At 43.7% G+C, this 19,464-nt stretch overlaps 1 non-coding gene across 1 annotated transcript; it reads left to right on the forward strand.

Moving 5' to 3' along the window:
- Window positions 1-1,874: 1,874 nt before the first annotated feature.
- LOC129556091 (U6 spliceosomal RNA) lies at window positions 1,875-1,981 on the forward strand. Its single transcript, XR_008685924.2, has one exon. It is a non-coding gene; the product is annotated as a U6 spliceosomal RNA (small nuclear RNA).
- The last annotated feature ends 17,483 nt before the right edge of the window (window positions 1,982-19,464 follow it).

A 19,464-nucleotide genomic window follows, 5' to 3' on the forward strand; every position in this document is an offset into this window, starting at 1 on the left:
AAGGCCACCCCAAGCAAAGCAATATAAGCAAGATGAAGAGGCAGAGAAATACCCAGCAAGTAAAGGAACAAGATAATTGCCCACCAACACAAACAAAAGAAGAAGATATAGGGAATCTACCTGATAAAGAATTTCAAATTTTGATGGTGAAAATGATTCAAAATCTTGAAAGCAAAATGGAGTTACAGATAAATAACCTGGAGAAAAGGATTGAGAAGACGGAAGAAAGATTTAATAAGGACTTAGAAGAAATAAAAAAGAGTCAATATACAATGAATAATGCAATAGATGAGATCAGAAACACTCTGGAGGGAACAAACAGTAGAATAACAGAGGCAGAAGACAGGATAAGCGAACTAGAAGATAGAATTGTAGAAATAAATGAAACAGAGAGGAAAAAAGAAAAACAAAAGAAATGAGGACAATATTAGAGACCTCTGGGACAATGTTAAACGCTCCAACATTCGAATCATAGGAGTCCCAGAAGAAGAAGACAAAAAGAAAGACCATGAGAGAATACTTGAGGAGATAATAGTTGAAAACTTCCCTAAAATGGGGAAAGAAATAATCACCCAAGTCCAAGAAACCCAGAGAGTCCCCAACAGGATAAACCCAAGGCGAAATACTCCAAGACACATATTAATCAAATTAACAAAGATCAAACACAAAGAACAAATATTAAAAGCAGCAAGGGAAAAGCAGCAAATAACACATAAGGGGATTCCCATAAGGATAACAGCTGATCTTTCAACAGAAACTCTTCAGGCCAGAAGGGAGTGGCAAGACATACTTAAAGTGATGAAAGAAAATACCCTACAGCCCAGATTACTATACCCAGCAAGGATCTCATTCAAATATGAAGGAGAAATCAAAAGCTTTACAGACAAGCAAAAACTGAGGGAATTCAGCATCACCAAACCAGCTCTCCACAAATGCTAAAGGATCTTCTATAGACAGGATACACAGAAAGAGTGTATAAACTTGAACCCAAAGCAATAAAGAAAATGGCTACGGGATCGTACTTATCAATAATTACCTTAAACGTAAATGGGTTGAAATTTTCAAAAAGGCTAGGAAACAATTCTCATAGCCATCAATAGTTCAGTGTTGAGTTCATGAATAGTTTTTAAAGTTTGGGACAAACTGTAGTATTTGCTATTTGAAGTACTATTTGTAATTGGCATATTACGATGTAACATTGGTCTTCATTTCCATCTTAAAATGCCTAAAAATGCCTAACAGGTTTTTAGATTTGTGAATTTTAGTTGAAATGTATTTTACGATGTTACTAAACCTGCAGAAATATTGAAATATTTCAGAGAACTTATTCACTGTACATTTAATTTATTTTATTTATAAAAGTTATGAACTGTAGAAAGTTTTACTTGTTGGGTCAAATGCTTGTTGCTTCAAATGCTTGTTGCATTTGAAGTGCTAGTTACAAGAAAATCAAATACCTTCAATGTATAAATGCTATTAAGTTTTTAAAGGACTCTGGAGTATAAGTAAGTTTGTTTAAAGAAATTTAGTCTGTTCAACTTGAAAAAAATAAATAAATAAAATTGGAAAAAAAAATGTCAGTGTCACAAGAGGAAAAAAACTAAAAGACAAGAGAGAAATATTCTAGAACTGTGCTGTTCAACAGAAATGTAACATGAGCTATATATGCAACTTAAAGTTTTTAAATAGCCACAGGTAAAACTAATTTTAATAATGTATTTTTAGCCCAATACATTCAATGTATTATTATTTCAGTATGCAATCAATATACAGAATTACTGATGAAATAATGTACATTTTTTTGTGTGTGCACTAAGTCTTGAGTACACTCAATTTGGGCCAGCCATATTTCAAGGGCTCAAGAGCCATATACAGTGCTTGCTTTGGCAGTGCATAGACTAAAACTGGAATGATACAGAGAAGATTAGCATGGCCCCTGTGGAAGGATGACATGCAAATTTGTGAAGTATTCCACATTTTTCTGACATATATACCCCACTGTATATAAAACAGGTAACTAATAAGAACCTGCTGTATAGCACAGAGAACTCCATTCAATACTTTGTAACAGCCTGTTTAGGAAAATAATCTAACAAAAATAAAGAGTGGATGTTGTATATGTGTAACTGAATCACTGTGCTCTCCACCGGAAGCTAACACATTATAAATCAACTACACTCCAAAAAAGATTAAAAAAAAAAAAACAGTCACATACAACTGGGGACTTCTGTATTGAATGGCACAGCTCTAGAGTAAAGAAGGCTGGGGGTCCAGGGGTTAAGACTTTGCTTTGCAGTGCAGAGAGTGCGGGTTCGATCTCTGGTCAGGGAAGTAAGATCCCACATACCACATGCCTCGTGGCCAAAAATTGAAACATAAAACAGAAGCAATATTGTAACAAACTCAAAAAGACTTTAAAAATGATCCACATCAAAATAAAAGAAAATAAAGATGACTAAGGAGACAGTCACCAAATGAAATGTGGGATCCTGTATCTGAACTGCATGTCTAATTGGAGAAAGTGTCAACTGCATATAAGATACTATTATTATACGTATGGTAAAGTTCTTGGTAAAAATAGTGGTTAGTTTCATAAAGTGTATGTGTGTGTTCAGTCGCTCAGTTGTGTCTGGCTTTTTGCTACCCTATGGATTAGCCAGCCAGGCTCCTCCGTCCATGGGATCTCCCAAGCAAGAATACTAGACTGGATTGCCACGCCCTCCTCCAGGGGATCTTCTCAATCCAGGGATCCAACTTGTGTCTCCTGTGTCTCGGCATTGTAGGCGGATTCTTTACCGCTGAAAGAATGATGCTATTCTTAGGCGATAAATGCTAAAGTAACTGAGTGTCAAGTATAATATTTGCAACTTACTTTTAAATGGTTTGACAGTGGTGCTGTTGATAAATAGAGATAGAAATAGATACAGATATACAGAGGAAGGGTGCAAATACTAACAACTGGTGAATCTAGGGAAAGAATCTTCAGATGTTTATTGTACTGGTTTTTTCCAAACTTTTCACAGTTTGATAGGCCTGAGAGAAAAAATAGATTACAATAATGATAATGACATTTTAGATTCTTTAAAGTTTACAGCATATTTTCATATATATTGTGAATTTAATCCTTTCAAAGTCTATGAAGGTAGATATTTGGCATGTTTGACCTTTCTTTTATAGTAAAAACAAAACATTTCTTTGGTGCCTAAACTCATGCCAGGCACGACACATACATTTTATCTTTTACTTTTTCAAAAGACTTCCAGAGGCAGGTGGGGTCTCTCTCATTCACAACACCCAACATCTGGGGCTTTGGTAGGTCAGGGAATCGCCAGGGTCACAATCTGGGCAAGGCCCAGAGGTAGGGTTTAAATGCATCTCTGTCTCCCTCTGGGGACTGAGATCTTTTCTCTCTTTGCCTCCTGTTTGTAAGTCCTGTTTCACAAAGGTAGAAATGGGAAGCCCAGAGAAGTTAAGTAACTTTTTCAAAGTCACACAGATGCCAGGGGGCAAAAGCAGAAGTCAAACCCAGTCTTCACTCTGTCTCTTTTCACAGCAGCCCAACCAGTGGAATGGCCCCTCCCCTCCAGTGAATGCCCTGAAGTCAATCTGGGCTCTAATGGGGTGGCTCATGTGAGAAGAAATCTTGGAGAAAGGGCCCTTGGCACAGGAAATTAGTTGAGTTGTTGAAGTGGTGCCAAGGAAAGGCCCGCGATCTAAGAGCAGGCCTGGCTGCAGAGAAGCTTTGTAAAAATAAGAGCACGGCTGCACTAAGTCATCTGATGCTCTGATTAAGAAGCATGAGTTGCCACACCATGTGATGGGGTGACCATAAGCTCCAGCCCCGGAGACATGACCTGGCACAGATTCCATTACTGGAGCACCAGGGTGGTATTCAGACAGGGTTATGTGTGGGGGGAGTGCAGTGGGGGGAGCGAGTCAGGGCTACAGTCTCACAACTGTGCTGTACTTTTATAAAAGTAAATGTGAATACTTTTCCATACTCAATGAAATTTCGTTTAAAATTTTAAATGAAAACCAAATTTTACGTTTTGATTTTAATGATCGGATTAAAAGACTGGGTGCTTTACTGAAAGTCACAGGTTGGAGAACAATGAAATCATTTGTTCAAAAACTCAAATAAGAAAATAGCCATCACAACAGGAATCTGAGGGAACTGTGCATTTTACATCAGAACAGGCTCAGGGCAGTGAGGACTTCTAAAGGGTGATCATCCCTTCAAAGACCACCCCCATCCTTCCCACCGAGGAGGAGCCTGCAGCAGGGGCCTACCAGGGGGCTGTGAAGCTGAGAAGGTCATCTTTCTGTTTCTGAGTCCAAGCTCATACTGCTTGCCTTATGACAGGCTGATAAATTGAGAGATGAGTTGTTGGGACAAGGAACAGAGACTTTATTCAGAAAGTCGGCAGATGGAGAAGATGGTAGACTCGTCCCAAAGAAACATCTTGCCTGGGTTAGAATTCAGGCTCCTTTTATACTAAAAGGAGAGGGAATAAAGTCAAACATTTCCTGGTTCTTGTCTGCCTCTGGAGGGAATGTGTTAATTTCTGCCTCCCTGTAGTCATTCACAGGTGGGCTTGGTCAAGTTGTTTCTTGTGAGATAAATAAAGGTATTTTATCTTAATGCTCATTACCTGGGAAGCAGGCTTCCCAGAGATGGGTGATTGTATATAATTTAAGCTTATTGGCAACATCCCTTTAGTGATTACCTTGTAATTACCTTGTAACAGAATACAAAAGTTCTTCTCTGTTCCAGTCTGAGCGCAGATCTTGAACTACAAATCACTGCCTGAACTGCTGGAGGGAACTGACTGACTGGCTGTCCTAGAGGAGTCCTGGATCTTCCCAGGCTCAGCCTCCTAAGACAGCATGTGTCCTTAGGGAAGCCTAGAACACACCACGAGACCCTCACCCTGACTGTGGCAAAGCCTAGGCTGGGAGTCATGATGCCTCTTTTCTTTTTTCAATTTTATTGACATATAGTTGATTTACAATGTTGTGTTAACTTCTGCTGTACAGCAAAGTGACTCAGTTATATATATATATACATATATATATATACACATTATTTTTGTATTCTTTTCCATTATAGTTCATCACAAGGTATTGAATATAGTTTCTTGTGCTATGTAGTACGGCCTTGCTGTTTGCGCATGCCCACCAGTAGATACCAGCCCCCAGAAGTGTAGACCTGCTGGCAGAAATCAAGGCTAGCTGCCAAGGTCTGTCATTCAGACATCCTGCGAGGGTGTGACTGCTGAGTTCATAAATTCTGCAGAACTCCATCTTCATCCTGAACTGGCCTTGTTATATGGTCAAGTTCACCTGAGACTTCCATCCAAACTCATCTGAAAGGGAAATGACATGAGGGCTACAAAGACCGGCAGGCAAAGAGGTTACACCGAGACCATTCCAAAGCGATCTCCAGACTGACCACCAGCATGTCTTGCCTGTTGTTCAGTTCGAATCCCCACCAAGGTTGTTTGTTTGTTTGTTTGTTTTAATCCCAATCTTTGCCCTGCCAGGCACTAGGAAAAGCAGGTCTTACCCAGTTAAGAGCTGACACAAAGGGGTCTCTACCTGTGGGCTGGTGACTCTGCAGCCCAGAAGGGCTCACACTGTCCTGGGTCCCCCAAGTTCCCACTGAGCCCCAAGGTGAGGGACCAGACGCCCGAGTTGGAAGCAGCTTGTGTGGCTCAGAGTCAGAGCAGAATCCTCTGTGCTGGAGAGGACTTCACACTGACCACAGCATCTTGTGACTCACAGTACCAAACGCTGCTCCAGGCTGCAGGAAATGACAACACTTCCAGCCCTGAGAGGAGATCTGTGGTCACTGCAATCAGACTAATACCCTGTTCTGGTTCACTGACGCAGGGTCACATTTTCCTTTGAACTGAGGAAATTCGTGTCAGGCGTAATCATATCGCCTCCCTCCGTCTTGTTCCCATTCTTCCTCTCTTCCCTCCACCACTTTCTTTTACCCTTTCCTCTGGGTTTACAGGGATGTGAAATTCACATAACACACAATGGACCATTTTAAAGGATCTGACCCAGCGGCATTTCATGTATTCAGAACTGTGCAACCATCATCTCTCTCTGGTTTCAAACCTTTTCATCACCCCGAGGACCCCACAGGGAGGAAGGGGTCATTCTTGTTTCCACTTCTCCAAGGCCCTGGCAGCAGCCACTAATATGCTTTCTATCTTTATAGATTTGCTTATTCTGGACATTTCATATAAAAGGAAGCATACAATATTGCAGGGATCCCTGAACTCTGAGATCTAATGCTTGATGATCTGCGGTAGAGCTGATGTAATAATAATAGAAATAAGGCTTACACACAGCAAATGTAATGTGCTTGAATTATCCTGAAACCATTCCCACCCCTGATCCAGGGAAAAATTATCTTCTAATGGACTGGTCCCTGGTGCCAAAAATTGGGGGACCCATATTGAATACAGGACCCTCTGGTCTGGTATCTTTCACTTAACATTCTGTTTTCAAGGTTCATCCAAGCCGCTGCGTGTAACAGCACTTCATTCCTTTCTATGATTGAATAGTATTCCATTGTGTGGATATGTCACAATTTGTTTATCTAGTCATCTACAGATGGGCATTTGGGTGGTTTCCACCTCTTGCCTATTATGAATAATGCTGCTATAAACATTCAGGCACAAGTGTCTGTGTAGACATGCTTTCATTTCTCTGGGGTGTACACCTAGAATTTTAAGAAACTACCAAATGTTTTTCCAAAGCAGCTGCACCAGGTTGCATTCCCACCAGCAGAGAAGGGTAATACTTTCATCTGATGAAACAAAACAAAATCAAAACAATTGGCTCATCATAGAATAGTGAGTCTGCAGAAGACATTTAAATAACCAACCATCTTTCGCAACAGTGATTCACCAAGTGTGGAAAGGTGAGCTTGAAACAAACCTGCCCAACTGGTCCACAGCTTTCTCTGAGGGGCAGAATAAGATCTTTGAGTAGGGAGAGGCTTCACTGAAAGTTTTCTCCCCTGCGCTGGCTCCCCAGTGCTCTTCTCATTCAATTCTGGCCCATCAGCAGGTCAGCTTGGCTGGACACCCACTGAGCACAGAACACTGACCGGGCCAGCTGGTGGGAAGATGCATAGAAAAAGATGCCGGGGGTATTCAAGGAGCATACGATAATCCAGACAAGTCTGAACAGACAAGACAAGGGATGGCATTTTAGAGCTGGAAAGGATCGTGGGATCTCAACTCAAAATCAGGCACGAGGTTGGAGTTGAGGGAACTGAACCCCCAGGTTCCTGGACTCACACCTGGCCAGTCAGCAGCAGGACATGAGAAGTCAGGCCCGCCGTGCTGAGAGGAGCCCTCATCTGCTTTGCTGGGATTCCTGGGTTGGTCCCATGAGGCAAGCTGAGGGGTTGGGGAAACAGATCCTTCAGTCCTGACCAGACCAACCAGAACCCACTCTCTCAGAAGCTCTGTGCTCTCGGAAGGTCTGATCAGGAAGTTTGGGGAACCTGCTGCCAACTGTAAACAAAATGATAAAGCTGATTTAACAGCACCAAAAGTGCCTAGTTCTTGATTTTTAGTGTTGATATGGCCTTACATTTGAGTGAAAAATTGGAAGTCATCATGTTTACTTGATATGTGGTTTCTGTTGGAGCTTGCCTTAGGCTCTGATGGTCTGATGGTTTAGATAGTCAATCTATGGCACGCATGTGTCACACCCACCCACCAACCCCCTACACACACACACACACACACAGAATATAGAGGGCTGCCCCACCTCTTTTAACCCAGATTATAGCAACTAAACTCACTGTTTTGTACCTTGCTTTGAAAACAAAACTAAATCCCTTATCTAATCTGATAATAGTAATTAAGAAAAAGCCTGCGAAGTAGGTATTTTTTAAATCCTGATTTCACAGATGAAGAAACCAAGATTCTGTGGGTCTCAGCTACTTGCTCAAAGTCATGAAATCAGTGATGGGCTAAATTGTGTCCCCATGAAAGGTTATGTTGGTGTCCTAACCCCCCGTAGCTTAGAAGGTGATATTATTTGGAGATAAGATCTTTATAGAGGCAATCAAGTTAAAATGAGGTCATTAGGATCTTATAAAGTGGGAAATTAAGACACAGACGCCCACACGGGGAGAACTTCATAGGAAGATGAAGGCAGAGATCAGGGTGAGAAAGAACACTGGATTGCCACCCACCAAAAGCTGAGGGATAGAACTGAGATAGATTCTCCCGCACAACCTAGAAGGAGCTGACCCTGAAAACTTCTTGATCTTGGACTTCCAACCCTCAGAACGGTGAGACAGTATGTTTCTACTGTCTTAAGTCAGCCAGGCTGTGGTCCTTTGCACGGCAGCTGCAGTCAACTGATACACCAGCCAAACTGAGAATTAAACCCAGGTCTGTCAATACCTAATCAGAGCGTGCATGACCAACTCAAGGAGTCTGGAGTGTAGTGGGGACAGATGTGAGCAGAAACACAGGGCAGTTCTCTGACGGCTCTGTGCAAAGACCAGAGGAGCACAGAGGAGGAGTGTGGGGGATGGAGGCAGGCGTTTCAGAGGCATTTCCAGCAGGTAGAGTCTGGACCTGACCATGTGCTCAAGTCCGTGCCAGGGTTGTAAGCTAGAATGCTGTGCAGCAAGCACAGGCTCAGAGAGCTTGCCCCCCCCCCAACACACACACAAACACACACACACAGAGGTGTGAACAGTACCGTGGACAGTGGAAAGAGATGCCCCCAGGAGGCAAATTCAGAGTCCTTGCCCCATTCCATCTCTTGGACAAGTCATATAGTCTCCAAGGCCTTGGTTATTCCAGCTATAAAGTCGAAAATGTCAGACCTTCCTACCCTAAAGGACCAGACTCCCATTTAAGGTCCATTTACGAGGTTTACTTCTGGGAGAGGGTGGCCTCCTGTGAGGGCAGTGGCTCCCAACGTTGGCTCAGCCTGGGAAACTTTTGAACTATCCAGATTCCAGGGTCCCTCTCCTACAGCCTCTGATTCAGAGCTGCCATAGGGGAGAATGGCATGGCCACCCACTCCAGCGTTCTTGCCTGGAGAATCCCATGGACAGAGGCGCCTGGCAGGCTACACTCCATAGGGTCGCAAAGAGTTGGACACGACTGAGCAACTAATTCTTACTTACATACCAAAGCTTATGCCTGTGTGTGAAGCCGCTTCAGTGTGCTAAGTGCACGCATGTACATGTATGCACACACTTGCAGACACACCTGGCTCAGCTGAAGGGCCATGCTACAAAGGAGTCATGGACAGGTCTGGGTAGACCATGAGAGTGCTGCTGGGGTAAGTGGGGGCTGCACCCAGCACATGAGGAAAAACAAACATTGCTAGGCCTGAGTTGGAGAAATTCAGGGCATGGGGATGCTAGTGTGAGGGGTATAAAAGCAGAACCCAGTGAAAGGTGTTTAGGAAGACTTTTGTCACCGTGAAATGACATTCCAGGCCTGGTGGCTACTTGGGAGGCGTCATGGGCTCAGAGAAGAGGGTCTGATAGGGAACTGTGAGCACGCCCATCTGAGTGGGGATCTGAGAGACCCGAGGCAGGTGAATGGGGAGACTGGATATTTGTGGATAGTGTCAAGGGGAATGTTGACCTAGGAGTCTGAGGTGGGTCTCATTGTGTGCATGCATGCATGCCTGCTAAATCGCTTCAGTTGTGTTTGACTCTATGTGACATTATAAACTATAGTCTGCCAGGCACTTCTGTCCAGTGGGATTCTCCAGGCAAGAATGCTAGAGTGGGTTGCCATGGCCTCTTCGAGGGGATCTTCACGACTCAGGGATCAAACCCCCATGTCTTTACATCTCCTGCATTGTCAGGCAGGTTCTTTACTACTAGTGCCACCTGGGAAGCCTGGGCTCACTGTGTAGGGATGTGTAAACAGTGACTGGAAGACACATTCTGAAATTTTAGTCAAGGGGAAGGAGTGTCTAGTATTGTCAGATACAACAGACATGCTTAATTCAAATAAATTCTTTTGGCGTTAATTGACTTGCTGACTCAATCACTAGCAATCTATCATGTGTACTAACATGTAGCATCAGAACACAAACATTAAGTGCATGGTGAGGTCCCAAGGCTAGTTCCTCATAAGGAAATGAACATGCTACTGACATGTCGGAGTGACAGGCAAGTAGACTTGGGGCTCAATAAAAAGGTTATTAAAGTCCAAAACATTTCTCAATAAATAGAAATAGCTGACTGATATCTAGGGGAGCAGAGCTGAGTTGGGTAGTGAATTTATCCTAAGTCATTCAAGTGACTTAAGATATTGGGCTTCCCTCAGAGCTCAGTTGGTAAAGAATCCGCCTGCAATGCAAGAGACCTCAGTTTGATTCCTGGATCAGGAAGATCCGCTGGAGAAGGGATAGGCTACTCACTCCAATATTCTTGGACTTCCCTTGTGGCTCAGCTGGTAAAGAATCTACCTGCAATGTGAAAGACCTGGGTTCAATCCCTGGGTTGGGAAGATCCTCTAGAGAAGGGAAAGTCTGCCCACTCCAGTATTCTGGCCTGGAGAATTCCATTGACTGTGTCTATTGGGGTCGCAGAGTCAGAAATAACGGAGTGACTTTCCCTTTCGCTTTTCATTCAAGTGAAAAAAAAAAAAAAACTAAGAGGTGAACAGAGGCTATAACCTCTGGAGTGTTTGACCTTGAAGTGTCAGAGAAAGTCAGGTTCAAATTTCAAGTCCCAGGGGGTCAAGGCAGGTCAAGTCAAAGCAGCCCTGAAACCAGGTAGGAAAGTCCAGAGCTGGAAGCCAATTCAAGCCTGGAGCAGAGCAGGATCCAAGGCAGAAGGTTCCAGGTACTTGCTGTGTGCGAATGTGCCATGTGTGGCTGGTGGGTGAGAGAAGCTTACATGTCCTGGCAGAATGGCTGCATGCTTTGTGGCCAGTGTGAAATAAGAATTCAGGGTCTCCTTGGTGAAAACCGGAGAATTTCAAGACAGCAAGAGCAGGGACCTTCTTTTTTTTTTCTCAAGATTTTCTTTTTTTAATGTGCACCATCTTTTAAACCTTTACTGAATTTGCCACAATATTGCTTCTGTTTTATGTCTTTGTTTTTAGGCCTTGAGGCATGTGGGATCTTGGCTCCCTAGCCGGAGATCACACCTGCACCCCCTGCATTGGAAGGCAAAGTCTTAACCACTGGACCCCTGCAGGGCCCTTCCGAGTGTGGTTCCTGTGCAACTCTACAGGTTGCTCGCCTGTGAAGCTGATCCTGGGGACGGGTTTGGTGGGGAAGGAAGGTAGTGAGCTCCTGGCTGTGTGTGTTACAGTAGAATCTGGTAGGCCCACAGTGGTCTTGCCTGTGCTGGATGAAACAGCCCAGAGAATGCCGACTAAAGCCATCCTGATGCTAAGAGTCGTTCATTCTAGCAGCTAAAAGCACCCTGGGAGTTGGTAGACTGTGTCACAAGGTCCAGAATAGTCAGTCAAAAAGACAAAGCCAAGGTCCCTCAAGGCTCATGTCTAACAAGCCAATCACAGACTCTCCCCTGTGTCATATTCTGCAGCCTACCCCGGCCAAAGACTACAACTCGGCTGTAATTGAAACAGGAGAGTGAGAACAGTAGCAGTGGCGCAAACAGTCTTGGGCAGGTAAGGTTCAGCTGCCCACATTCATGACTTTCCTAAGGTTTCCAATACATTCTTGGTACCAGAGATCACAGGCCCTTCATCTCTTTTCAAGGGTCTATTTCCTTTAAGTCATGTACAGTGATGCTGAAAGGTAGGAAGAGGAAGGGTGACGGTGTGGTAATTGGATCCATGCTCTGATGTTGTAACACTCTTGCCTGAGAATAGATCATGAGGAAAAGTACACTCAATCTCCAATCAAACTCAAGAATCTAAGCAAATTGCTGTCCCTTCTCCTCCTGGAAGAGAAAGGATGATCTGCCATGTTGAGGTTCAGTTCAGTTCAGTCGCTCAGTCGTGTCCGACTCTTTGCAACCCCACGAATCACAGCACGCCAGGTCTCCCCGTCCATCACCAACTCCCGGAGTTCACTCAAACTCATGTTGAGGTTCAGTTCAGTTCAGTTCAGTTCAGTCGCTTTGTTGTGTCCGACTCTCTGCGACCCCATGAACCACAGCACGCCAGGCCTCCCTGTCCATCACCAACTCCCGGAGTTCACCCAAACTCATGTCCATCGAGTCGGCGATGCCATCCAGCCATCCCATTCTCTGTTGTCCCCGTCTCCTCCCACCCCCAATCCCTCCTAGCATCAGACTCTTTTCCAGTGAGTCAACTCGTCGCATGAGGTGGCCAAAGTATTGCAGTTTCAGCTTTAGCATCAGTCCTTCCAATGAACACCCAGGATTGATCTCCTTTAGAATGGACTGGTTGGATCTCCTTGCAGTCCAAGGGACTCTCAAGAGTCTTCTCCAACACCACAGTTCAAAAGCATCAATTCTTCAGCGATCAGCTTTCTTCACAGTCCAGCTCTCACATCCATACATGACCACGGGAAAAACCATAGCCCTGACTAGATGGACCTTGGTTGGCAAAGTAATGTCTCTGCTTTTTAATATGCTATCTAGGTTGGTCATAACTTTCCTTCCAAGGAGTAAGAGTCTTTTAATTTCATGGCTGCAATCAGCATCCGCAATGATTTTGGAGCCCCCAAAAATAAAGTCGGACACTGTTTCCACTGTTTTTCCATCTATTTCCCATGAAGTGATGGGACCAGATGCCATGATCTTTGTTTTCTGAATGTTGAGTTTCAAGCCAACCTTTTCACTCTCCTCTTTCACTTTCATCAAGAGGCCTTTGAGTTCCTCTTCACTTTCTGCCATAAGGGTGGTGTCATCTGCGTATCTGAGGTTATTGATATTTCTCCCGGCAATCTTGATTCCAGCTTGTGCTTCTTCCAGCCCAGCATTCCTCATGATGTACTCTGCATATAAGTTAAATAAACAGGGTGACAATATTCAACCTTGACGTACTCCTTTTCCTATTTGGAGCCAGTCTGTTGTTCCATGTCCAGTTCTAACTGTTGCTTCCTGACCTGCATACAGGTTTCTCAAGAGGCAGGCCAGGTGGTCTGGTATTCCCATCTCTTTCAGAATTTTCCACAGTTTATTGTGATCCACACAGTCAAAGGCTTTGGCATGTGTCAATGAAGCAGAAATAGATGTTTTCCTGGAACTCTCATGCTTTCTCCATGATCCAGCGGATGTTGGCAATTTGATCTCTGGTGCCTCTGCCTTTTCTAAAACCTGCTTGAACGTCTGGAAATTCACGATTCACATATTGCTGAAGCCTAGTTTGGAGAATTTTGAGTATGACTTTACTAGCATGTGAGATGAGTGCAATTGTGCGGTAGTTTGAGCATACTTTGGCATTCCCTTTCTTTGGGATTGGAATGAAAACTGACCTTTTCCAGTCCTATGGCCACTGCTGAGTTTTCCAAATTTGCTGGCATACTGAGTGCAGCACTTTCACAGCATCATCTTTCAGGATTTGAAATAGCTCAATTGGAATTCCATCACCTCCACTAGCTTTGTTTGTCGTGATGCTCTCTAAGGCCCACTTGACTTCACATTCTAAGATGTCCTGCTCCAGGCGAGTGATCACACCATCATGATTGTCTTTGTCGTGAAGATCTTTTTTGTACAGTTCTTCTGTGTATTCTTGCCACCTCTTCTTAATATCTTCTGCTTCTGTTAGGTCCATACCATTTCTGTCCTTTATCGAGCCCATCTTTGCATGAAATGTTCCCTTGATATCTCTAATTTTCTTAAAAAGATCTCTTGTTTTTCCTATTCTGTTGTGAGGTTAGCAGCCTGCAAATTTAACTTAGAGGTCACACTTAGAAGCCAATCTTTTCCCCATATAGGTATACACATACATTCTCCAGGCAAGAATACCAGAGTGGGTTTCCCTTCCCTTCTCCACGGGATTTTCCTGACCCAGAGAACAAACCTGGGTCTCTCGCATTGCAGGCAAATTCTTTACTCTCTGAACCACAGCGAAGCCCATATTTATAAATATATACATATAATATATTGCGGGCTTCCCAGGGGCACTAGTGGTAAAAGAACCTGTATGCCAATACAGGAGACATAAGAGATGTGGGTTCAATCCCTGGATTGGGAAGATCCCCTGGAGGAGGGCAAAGCAACCCACTCTGGTATTCTTGCCTGGAGAATCCCATGGACAGAGAATCTTGGTGGGCTACAGTCCATAGGGTCACAGTTGGACGCGACTGAAGTGACTTAGCATGCATGCAAAGATGCTGTAAATCCAGTTCTGAGAAAGCTATCACCTATATGGGGAAAATTGATTTCTCCCATGTCTGCCAGTGGCTGGGGTTGAAATTACGTAAGTTCAAGTGCTAAGCTCTCTCCTTCCCACCTAGACTTGCCAAGCCATGTCTTCCTCATGCAAAGAGCCAGGAACTCAGAGGTTAGACAGGAGACCACCAACTGGTTAAAAAGAAAAAGAAAGAAAAAAACTACCCCAAAAGATTTTCGAGGCCTAGCTGTCTTGAAGCCCTGCACTGACAGAGCTGCAACTTAGTTTCGTATTTACTCCAGTGGTGTTTTGACTCCAGAATAAGGGTTGGGTGTTCCCAGTCTACTTTCTGCACAGGTCTGATGATGCCCGAGGTTTAGAGAAATCAGACACTGAAACAAACGGGTGGAGAATGTGAAAGGGACCGTTCAGGTGTTTCCTCGGGTTAAATAGGTTGCTCCACAGGTAGTAGCATTAATGGTTCACGGTGATACAGCACCACTATTTCAGGCCATTTACTATTTTCCGTTAAGGAATTGTCAAAGATGTCAACGTGTATAGAGAAAGAGTGGGAACACTGCACACACATTTATTTTACTTCTTCGCACCAATTGGGCAGTATTTGTATTTGGTCCCTGCGACCAAATACAGGCGCTGCTAAATACAGGTCTGTTGTCGACCAAATACAGGTCCACAGGCGCTGCTCTTTACCAAGAAAGAGGGGCTGCAGCTACTGCTATTTTTGGAGAGTATTTGTGTTTTGGGCAAGTCTTGAAAAACAAAGCTTACGAAGTCATGGTATGTGTAACGACACGCTTAAAATGACGGTAGCGTAAGAGAAAAATCAAGATAGAAAAAAATATGAAAATATATTAAACTGAACTATTGTTTTTCCTGAAAAGTAGTCTCATGTTTTCATTTCTCTCTTCGACTCTAAACCCTATGAAGGCAGGTGGTTGCCACATCTGTGAAGTGCTGACTGTTGCTTGCAAAATGGGACCCTGTTCTCTAAGAGTGTGTAACAGAAGACCTCCAAAGGGACGGAAGAATAAATTAATGATAGGGTGGTGGACAAGTGTTGGAGCAATAGGGCGCTGATAACTGCACATCATGAAAGTACTTAATGCCACTGAACTGTATGCTTTCAAGTGGCTGTCGTGGTAGTTTATGTGTGTATTTAAAATTCAGAAATGAAAATGAATAAAAAGCTCAAAGCTTCCCTGGTCCACTGTCAGATGAGTCCATACCATAGTTCAGATAATATAGCATACCATAGTTCAGACAGAAAAATGTCATGAGTCAGGTCACATCTACTCAAGGAGAAGGAACCCCACATATATCATGGTGAGCCTGTCAGACTGACATTATGTCTGACATCACATTGGAATAAAAAAACAACAACTAGACATTATCAAAAGGAAATCCCCTAGACTGGCAAAAGGGTCTGTAGGGGTTGGCGAATTGTGGTCCCCATGTTGAATCCAGCCCCGTTGCCTGTTTTTGTGTCTTGTGGGAGCTAATAATGGTTTTCAGTATTTTCCAATGGTTGACAAAAAATCAACAGAATACTGTTATTGTGACATATGATCATGACAGGAATTAACTTTTCAGGGCCCCTAAGTAAACCTCGACTGAAACACACCTCCTCCCCATACCATTAGCTATTTTCTATGCCGCTTTAGCGGAGAAGGTAATGACACCCCATTCCAGTACTCTTGCCTGGAAAATCCCATGGATGGAGGAGCCTCGTAGGCTGCGGTCCATGGGGTCGCTAAGAGTCAGACATGACTGAGCGACTTCACTTTCACTTTTCACCTTCATGCATTGGAGAAGGAAATGGCAACCCACTCCAGTGTTTTTGCCTGGAGAATCCCAGGGGCGGGGGAGCCTGGTGGGCTTACATCTATGGGGTCGCACAGAGTCGGACACGACTGAAGTGACTCAGCAGCTTAGCAGCATGGCGCTTTAGAGCCATAATGGCAGATTTCAGTAACAGTGATGAAGACCATATGTAAAGCCAAAAATATTTCCTATGTGGCTCCTTATTTAAGCAGTTTACTGGCCCTTGCTCTGGAGAGCAGACACTACTGCTAGAAGAAAGTGGGCCCTCCCAGGGGGAGACCCACCTCGGTGTCCAGGCTGGGGGCCGCCTTCTTGAAAAAGCCTCCCTGCAGAGAAATGTTCATCAAAGAGAGAGAATCCAGTTCAGTGCCCTGGAAGGGCCTGCTCCATGGGACTGTTGTGGTAACAACACCCCCACCTGCCCTTACTCCAACATATCCTCACCCACATTGTTTTTCTAGATTTTTTTTTAAGTAGAGTTGATTTATAGTGTTGTGCCAATCTCTGCTGTACAACAAAGTGACTTAGTTATACACATATATACATTCTTTTTCATATTATTTTCCATTATGATTTATCACAGGATATCATATATAGTTATTCAGCAAAACTTTGCTGTTTATTCTTTATATAATAGTTTGCATTTGCTAATCCCAAACTCCCAGTCCTTCCCTCCCCCCCATTCCCCTTGGCAACCACAAGTCTGTTCTCTAGGTTTGTGAGTCTATTTCTGTTTCATAGATGAGTTCACTTGTGCCATATTTTAGATTGTAGATATAAGTGATATCACTCATATGTCTTTCTCTGACACTTCACTTAGTACCATAATCTCCAGTTGCATCCATTTTGCTATACTCATTTCTTTTTTGGGGGGGGGCAAATTATGAGTCTTGTGGGATCTTAGGTCCCTGATTGAACTCTGGGTCACAGCAGTGAAAGCACCCAGTCCTAGCCACTGGACTGCCAGGGAATTCCTACACCCTCACCTGCATTATCTGTTTCCTGCTTTCTCCCCTTTCAAAGCTTTCATACATACATGATAGTTCATGTTCCAAGTATAGCAGCCTTAGGAATGGGAGGGATGGAAGCACAGCTGAGGACCTAGTTGGTGCCCCGTATTTAAATATTAGCTCTTTGAATCATCCCCACAACTCTCCCAGAAAGTAGGCTTTGTTCACCCCATTTTGTAAATAATATTAGCTCTTTCTCACTCCCTTTTGTCCTGAGTGATTGCCATGGACCCTAGCATTACTCTGTGAGCTGTACATAAATCGCTTCATCTTCAGAACAAGTCTACAAATAAATACAGTTATACTGATTTTTCAATTGAGGTCACTGAGGTCAAGGTATATTAAGTAATTTGTCCAAAGTCACTCAGAAAGGAATCACAGGACCAGAATTTGGACCCAGGTGTCTGGCATGGAGCCAGGACTTGAATCGCTCAGCTGATAGGCCAGCTCCTGCTGCAAAAGTGCCAAGAGGTTCTTGATTTTGCTAAGGAAACCCAGGTGGTAACCCCAGAGTGGTTGGCATTTCAAACCAACATATCTTATTTCAAATCCCACCTTCTTTCCACCACTCCTTAACCAATCTTATCTCAGGATAATAGCCTTCATTAGTCAAGGGACCACTACCTATCACAATTCTAAATCTTCTCTTCTGAGGCCAACAATGGGTGAGCTGTCATGGTCCCCTTCTTTAAGTAGAACTTGACTGGTAACAAAGGGAAAACCTGTCCTTTTTCTGATCAGACTGACCCTCCTGATCTGTGTTTGAATAATGGTTTTTCAACCAGATATTTTCAGAAATGATACTGATTTGTTGAAGGAGAGAAAGAAGATTGTCAACTCTGTTATTGCTGTGCATAGGGCAATGACTAAGAGGACCAGCTTTCTCTGATACAAGAAGTTTACCCAGAGATGAGAACTTCTTTAGCTCCAAACAGGCTAAGAAGGCTGGGGGAATGATTGAAGGGAACTGTCCATGTGTGACTGTGCATGTGTCCATATGTGACTCAGGCAGCAAAAACAAGTGCTTTTTCTAGAAAAAAAACAAAAAGAGGCATTCACAGGAATCAGTGTAAGGGAGTCAGCAACAGACTCCATTTGAAAAGTTTACCAGGGACACCAGTTCTGCACTCGGGTTCCTGGAACTCATATCTGCCTAAAATTGATTGCAACTTGTCAAGAGCTCTTTGGAAGAACCAGAAGTTGGAATGATATGGAAGGCCAGATGCAAAATGCCCGTGAGCAGAAGGAGCCCCTCTTTCTTGTCTCTGGAAGCATCTGGGGGTCTGACACAGCAGGTAAAGGACAGACTGGACCGCCAAGTGTCTCCTCCCTTCACCAACTCCTCCTCCTCCCCTCCCATTCTGCTCCCGCCTGGAGTCTGCAGCAGAGGCTGCAGACAGCCCAGGGCCTCGCGTGGGACAGTGAGGCAGAGGACGAATCATCAGAGGTGTTCTGCAGGTGTGTAAATGCTACCCGAAGAGGCCGGAGTTGAACGGTTCTATGAAGACCTACAAGACCTTTAGAACTAACACCCAAAAAGATGTCCTTTTCATTACAGGGGACTGGAATGCAAAAGTAGGAAGTCAGGAAACACCTGGAGTAACTGGCAAATTTGGCCTTGGAGCACGGAATGAAGCAGGGCAAAGGCTAATAGAGTTTTGTCAAGAGAATGCACTGGTCATAGCAAACACCCTCTTCCAACAACACAAGAGAAGACTCTACACATGGACATCACCAGATGATCAACACCGAAATCAGACTGATTATATTCTTTGCAGCCAAAGATGGAGAAGCTGTATACAGTCAGCAAAAACAAGACCAGGAGCTGACTGTGGCTCAGATCATGAACTCCTTATTGCCAAATTCAGACTTAAATTGAAGAAAGTAGGGAAAACCACTAGACCATTCAGATATGACCTAAATCAAATCCCTTATGATTATACAGTGGAAGTGAGAAATAGATTTAAGGGACTAGATCTGATAGAGTGCCTGATGAACTCTGGACAGAGGTTCGTGACATTGTACAGGAGACAGGGACCAAGACCATACCCATGGAAAAGAGATGCAAAAAAGGAAAATGGCTGTCTGAGGAGGCCTTACAAATAGCTGTGAAAAGAAGAGAAGCAAAAAACAAAGGAGAAAAGGAAAGATATAAGCATCTGAATGCAGAGTTCCAAAGAATAGCAAGGAGAGGTAAGAAAGCCTTCCTCAGTGATCAATGCAAAGAAATAGAGGAAAACAACAGAATAGGAAAAATAAGAGATCTCTTCAAGAAAATTAGAGATTCCAAGGGAACATTTCATGCAAAGATGGGCTCG

The sequence above is a fragment of the Moschus berezovskii genome, chromosome 12 (genome assembly GCF_049115385.1).
Source record: "Moschus berezovskii isolate FMDL1 chromosome 12, NW_MosBer_1.0, whole genome shotgun sequence".
Lineage (NCBI taxonomy): Eukaryota > Metazoa > Chordata > Mammalia > Artiodactyla > Moschidae > Moschus > Moschus berezovskii.